Source organism: Buteo buteo, chromosome 1 (genome assembly GCF_964188355.1).
Source record: "Buteo buteo chromosome 1, bButBut1.hap1.1, whole genome shotgun sequence".
Taxonomy (NCBI): Eukaryota; Metazoa; Chordata; class Aves; order Accipitriformes; family Accipitridae; genus Buteo; species Buteo buteo.
Genome location: NC_134171.1, coordinates 39,805,488 through 39,812,739, shown reverse-complemented (window position 1 = coordinate 39,812,739; position 7,252 = coordinate 39,805,488).

Here is a 7,252-nt window from a genome sequence, read left to right as displayed (position 1 = left end):
TAGTTGTCAAAGTATGCTGATGCTTTTTTTAAAGTGTGAAGCCTGCTTTGTGTGTGCACGTTCACTAAGGTTTTGCTCTGACAAATTGTAAATAACAAAATTTGTCAGATCTGAATAACCAAATACTATTATTTTGAAATGTTTCCTTTTTAGGGTAAAATAAATGAATAAATAAATAAAGTTTTGCCTGTGGAAGCATGAGAGAAATTTTAGAGTTGAATTGTGGAACTGTCAAAAATAATTATTTGGAAATGAAAAGCTTCTTTTTGACCAATTCAGCAAAGTATGATGACTCAATTGCATTGTTTTGAGTGGCTGTAATATCCTGTGCCCCGTTAAAGCTGCTTTATTTTTGAAAAACAGACTATGTCAATTTATCTGGTGTAGCTGGAGCAAGCAATCCATCACAAAGCTCAATACCCAGAGAAAATTGTTAGGAACAGGTACAGACAGAACAACAATTCCCACAGCTCATTCAGTAGTTTGGGTAAACAAAAAAGCTGGGTGGAAATAATAAATTTCACTTCAGTTTAATAAATTAAAATATGTAGAACTGTGTTTCTCTGATCAAAAAGAAATACTTCAGTTTATTTTCGGAACAGAAAAAAACCCTAATTTTGAAGAAACAGGCACTCAACCAAGAAATAAAGGAAAAAGTCAAAAGAGCCAAGAAAAATAGGAACTACTTTTGTTATATGCAGTCTTTTCTCTTATCTAAGCTAAATAACACTAATGTTTTAAAATTAAAATTACAATTCTACCATTCTTTAAAAGATAAACCAAGTTGTACCTGGATATCTCAATGCAGTAAGAAAATGTCGGTAGTGTTATTAAACACTTATATTACTTTATCATCTAATTATATCCACATAATGCCAAAAGAATTAGAACAGCTAAAAATATTAAAAAAACCCCTTTGCTACAGAAGTATAGAAGCTTCCATAATATTTATTCAGAGAATAAACAGTCCAAGAAATCTCTTATAAATTCGGATGATAAAAATTCATCATATTATTATTTTGATAACTGATAAAATAGAAATTGCAGCAGTATCTATCAATTAAACAAAAAGTAGTTTTGTTCTAATAATATGTTATTTAATACATGCTTGGAGCTTCAAGTTTAAAACATTAACAGATTTTTTATTCATTTCCATTTGGAAAACATTGATCATCTTTCCCTGTGTTTCCTGTTTTGAACTGAGAGAAAGCCCTGCTAAAATAAGAAATGGAGTTTGGCAAATGAACCCAGGGGAGTTTGGAGGCTGTGAGACTTCATCCTGAGAAGTTTAAGATATGATATGATATGATATGATATGATATGATATGATATGATAATATGATATGATATCTAGTGCACTGATATTAAGAAAAAAATTGTAAACTATTGCACTATTGTATAATAGTAAATAAAGTGCATTTTAATAATGAAAATCTTGGCATCAGGTTAATGCTCAGCTAGAGAGAAAAACAACTAATTGAACTGTTGGAGAAAAATCCATTTTCTTTCCTTACAGTTAAAACAGTAAGGAAAGACACTTTTAGAACAGTAAAGTGAACAAGGTAGACAAGCTCATCATTTCTGCAAGGGAAAATAATTCTCTTCCATCTATTACAATTGCTTTAACGTAAGTTGTTTGCTGTAAAAACTCAGTAAAGAATGTATATCCAGTTCATTTAAAATCTAGAAAGGAAAATAGTTTCATAAAAATATTCTTGATGTTTGTCATAAACCACAAAATAAAATCCTTTAATTTAGTGTCAAAATAAATATGTTTCATACATCCAGAAAAAAACCTTTCTGAGTCACAGTCAGACATCTTCCAACAATTGCCCAACTTAGGTATGACAACTTCTCTGCAGTGAGCTGATATCTGGTAGATACCAACACTCAATAATACTAATGCCTTAGTAAAATTCTGATGTCTAAGACAAGAATCTCTATTAGATAATTGGAATCTGGCAAATTATGTTTCATTTTTAGGTATTCTAACAATTTTTCTTAATCGTTTATTAAGAGAATACAGTTGTTATGCCAAAACAGAAAAGAAAGTACTTCTCAAAAAAAAAAGAAAAAAACAAAATTACCTTTTCCAACATAGAACAGTCTATTTGGAAATAAATAAATAAAGTGCATTTATATTTTTAAAATTACTTCCACTACCTGTTTTTTGATTAGAACTCTATTCATAGTACTAAAGTGTCAATTTAAATTATTTACTGTTTCAAAAAGTTTTTTACATATATATCTCATTAATGCTATTGAGGAAACTAAGCAGTCTAAACGAAGGAATGAATTAATGACTTCCACGGGGAAGCTTAGATGAAGCTTTTAATTGCCACAATGAAAAAGGACCCAAAAGGTACAGTATAAAAATAATAATAATTATTAATTTAAAGTTTATGAAATATTGTCCTCCTAGTCTAAGTAACTATCAACAGTTCTTTGAACCACAATGAAAATGAAATATATAATTTTCTACATAATGGCACTGCAGATAAATTTTAACTTACCCCAGAAATCTGCATGCAAATGACACTTATTTGGCAGTGCAAAGTAGATGTAGGAACCATTGATAGACAAAATATACCTCTGAGCATATGTAATGTAGAGTATTGATAAAAAAGTCTATAGTATACTTATAATTTAATAAAATCAAGAGAAGAGTTGAGAGGTTCCTGCATGCAAGGAATATAGTTTATATAATATATAAAATATAATATATAATAATATAAATATATAAAATATAATATTTGCAAATCTATCTTTTTATATTTGAATTTTTATTTAGCTACTTACATACATTTAGCTAGACTCTTTAATCTGCAGAGCAATTTACAATCTATTGCCATCACAGCTTCTTTGAAAAACAATCCACTCTAGTTATAAAGGATGCTTTGCTTTGGTTTTGTTTGAGAGATTGTGCATCATTTCTTATTCACAGATGTCTCCTGATTATCACAAAACTGTCTATCTTTTGTAACATCACACTAATGTGCTAGGTTATGGTTTTACACTCCATGGAGCTATTATAGCTGTTATTTAATTGCTAGCATTTAGCAGGCAGAATGAAAGATAATGCCATGTATTTTATCTTTACTTAGCAGCATTATCAGTTAGCAAAAAAGTAATGGGCTGCGAATATTACAAAAAGAGATGAAAACTGCCACTGGATTTTTGCTTTTTAAAAAATATTATCAAAGCATAAATTTGGAACCAAATGTATTTCACATTCAGCTTTCAAAAAAAGAACTGGAACCCCTCTTTACACAAAGTGCTTGTGAATTTTTGAGTTCCAGTAGCAAAGAAGCTTTCTATGCAGATTCATAGGTACTGATGTGTTTACTTCAAACTATGCCTCAAGCATTTCTCAAGTAAAACATACAGCTCTCTTGAGAAAATGCCCTAAATAAAATAAGAACAAGCAGCAGCAATTCCAAAGAGTTACGCCTTTCCAGTTACGAGAGCTTTTCCCGTCTTCTAGCTCACCAAAGTACCCCCTCCAAAGGCAGCTTTTTCAGAAAAATAAATAAATAAATAAATAAATAAATAAAAATAAAAAAATTCTCATAAAGTTAAAACATAGTGACGCATCTGACCTTCTTAGATTCAGGGTTGAAACCCTGCCTACCCTGAAAAAAACAGCAAAACTTTCAGTAATTATCCTGACTTGATTTTTTATGTTAGTTTTTCCTTGCACTAGGGAATGTGCAAATACAATTCATACTCATATAACTGCTCCAGTAAGTCACTTTTCATAGCAAGTTTATGCTTCTGTTAAGCTAAATGTAATATTTTTCCCTTTAAACAACATAAGATGCTAAGTTTATTTTCCACTTATGGTAGGCAAGAAGAACTAAAGCTTCCATAATAATAAAGTATATTTTAAGTGGATCTTAGTACCATATGGGGAATAATTGTAAAAGGTGCTGTACTTCAGTCAAACTCAGAAAAGGACTTCTATGGTCTTTGAAGCAAATTATTTCTATTTCACAAATGGGTGCTAATAATAACATAACAGCATCACGGGTATTGCAGCAATCTAATCTCAGATGTAGAGTGATGTTTATGACACTAATTGATTCATTATACAAACAGCAGTGATTCTTTGGCTTTTCAATATAAATAAATCATAGTAATCCTTGTATTTAGTATTACAAAGCTCTGGACAAATGTTGCATGTATACTGTGTCATTTGAAAATGTAATTCATGGGGAAAAGGCTTGTTAAATCTAACAAATACCTCACATATGTATTTGGCAGATTCAGTGGGCAGTAGCTAATTTTTCCTTTCAAACTGCTTCACAGAGATGCTCCATATCTCTTCACAGCACTGCATTTTGACATATACATATACCTTGATAACTTTGCTGATACTGGTACTTAAGAATTCAGTCTGATTTTATTTTCATAGGGAAAATACAGTTTCTAAGAAAGTATCTCAGTACAAACTTTCTTACAAACTTTTTTGGCGTTTCTTACACTAAAGACTTTAGAGTGAAAAAAACATTTTATGAGAAGGCAGCCCTTTCCTAAGTAGGTGTGATAAAAGTAAGAAGACTTTTAGGAATAACTCTTTATTGCAGTCATTGCCTTTGCTACTTTTTTTAAAGAAAGAAAATGTAGTCTTTTATTCATCTCTCTCAATATGAAGCAGCCCAAAATTTGGGCACTTAGTACTAAAACAATAATATCTATTTTTAGTTTAAAGACAGTGATGCAGTTTCTACTGAGCTTCACTTTGTATCAGCCCAAAGGCGAAAGTTTGAAGTTTATTACTCATAAGGTCACTTACTGAAAATTATTAGAAAAATGTATGTGACTATTACAATTGATATTGGTAGATCAAGGAGCAGTTCCTTCACCAAGAAGCAAGTGGTAAGCATGAATTATTACCATGTAGACTGGGATGCCCATCAAGCAAAGGTACAAAGTCATTATTTGAAAAAGGCTCAGGACCCTGGGGGAACTACCAGCCCATACTGTTCCTGTCTGACCTCCCCTAGGGCATCCCCCCACCCTGCCTGAAGCCCACACAAATAGGATTTTAGGGAGGGCAAATGGTTACACATGTTTAGGAAACCTCACAAAAAATCACTCCTGTAATTGAATCTACTGTTGTGACTACAGGTGATAATTTCACCAGAAAGTTGCAAACATAGTGCTGAAAGTATCTAACCCAGATTAGTTCAGATCCTCATCTGCTGTGATGCAAGAGTCCTACTTGGCTGTAGATAACATGCAAGAAAATCATCAACATGTATAAGAACTTTCAAACCATAAACATATCATTATCTTTAAACATATTGTTTTCTTGATAAAATATCTGACAAGCAAAGATAATTTGGCTGCTGTATTTTTTGTACTGAAAAACCCTAAGTTGCTATAGCTACATATGTTAGCTCAAGCATATGTATTCTTTTCAAATATCCAAAACAAAGAGGTGGTATGGGTGATCTTTTTTCTCATATTCTGAAAGTATTTTTTCCATTGTTATATTCTAGTATCCCATCCACTTTTTCCCCCCCAAAAGACCTATAAATAAACAAAATTTATTTTATTTATTTGTAGATGATACAGACTGAGAATTTGCATTGTCGTGGGACTCATTGAACAAACCTAAGTGAACTCATCACTCATTTATCCAGAAGAAAAACCAGATTTCCACCAGATTAAAAAATACAATCTTACCAAACATACAAAATAGCTGTATAAAATATTAGTAGAAAAGAGGAAAAATAACCATTATTTTGGAATTCTGAAACATTCTTAAGGTACTTACACCACCTGCAGGCTTCAAAAATGAATAAAGGAAAAGACAGAGTGCCTTTTCCTCTATGTTTAACAGTATTTCCTATTACATTTTCCCTTACACTTACAGCTTTTGTCTTTTGACTAAGCTTATAATTGTTATATATTTCATCTTTATGTATTCCTTTCCATTTTACTTCTTTATATTGTAAAAAAGTTGAATTTAAGATAAAATAAGACAGTAGATACTGTAGAATATTCTGATATTTCTGGATTGTAATTTTCTACATTTTGTTATTTTAAATTTTTGTATAAACTTTTAAAGCTACAATTATTTCAACGTTCATCCCGGGAAAAGCAAAAAGGACATTTCAACAACTTATTTGACTGAGATTTATTTCTTATGTTTACTTTGATTTCTATTAAAATATTGATGGATTTCATTGAAAACCTGTGTGACTTCTGGACAATTCTTTTGGCTTCAGTTTTCAGTATGGCCAAAAATATATCCCCAAATTAACTACTTGTTATATAAAAGCCATTGAACTCCTGTCATTGAAAATGGGAGTTTATTTATTTTCCTTTTCTATGAGTTTTCCAAGATCATTATTTGACAAAGGCAGATGTCTTTTCCCAAACAGATCTTTTTATGTGTGTATAAACAATTTAAGAGAACATCCACATATCATATGTAGATTGAATATAAATTACAGGCACTGAGAATGCCCCGTTTCTACTTTCCGAAAGTCTCATTTTTTCAGTAGACATAATATCTTCATTAATTCCAGCTGCTAGAGAAATAGAGATAGTCTCTAAAACAGCCAGATTCCAAGCCAGATTTATGTAAAAGTTAATTCCAGATAGGTGATACTGAGTGGGGCATGTGTGTATGTGTACATAGGGATACAAAAAATAAACTTGTGGAAAGAAAATGACAAGAATAATCTAAGGCAATAGGCCTTAGTATTGCACTGCAAACTGAATAAGCTGAAACTTCCACATCATTGCAAGGGAAGCATGTTGTAGAAGCATGAAAACAACGCAATAAGCTGTTTTGCTGTGAAAGTCACACAAAAAGTTAGTAGTAGATGGTGAAACTGTAGTGGCAGCACATGGTTATTTAAAATTATCAGTGCTAGGGGTATCAATGATAATTCAGGAGTTAGTCTGCTCCTGACATCAAATTACAAATCTGAAGATCCTCAATTTCTTCTGTGTAAACCTGAGATTCCTTCTGCCACTCCCGGTAAAGAGATGTGATACAATTTTTTAACAAGTGAAAGTGGTCGTTGTGGCTGCAAAGAAGTGTAGCAGAAATATCAGTGTGGATTTCATGAGTGGTTTGTCAAAACCAGGGTAATTTCTTTGGGTATTTTGAAACTATTATTATTAACTTTTGCAACATTTATGTCCAATGCACCTCATTGGGAAATAACCATTTAAAGCATTCATATGAAATAGTGGCCAGCAGATTGGTAAATAAAGAATTCTTGTCACACTA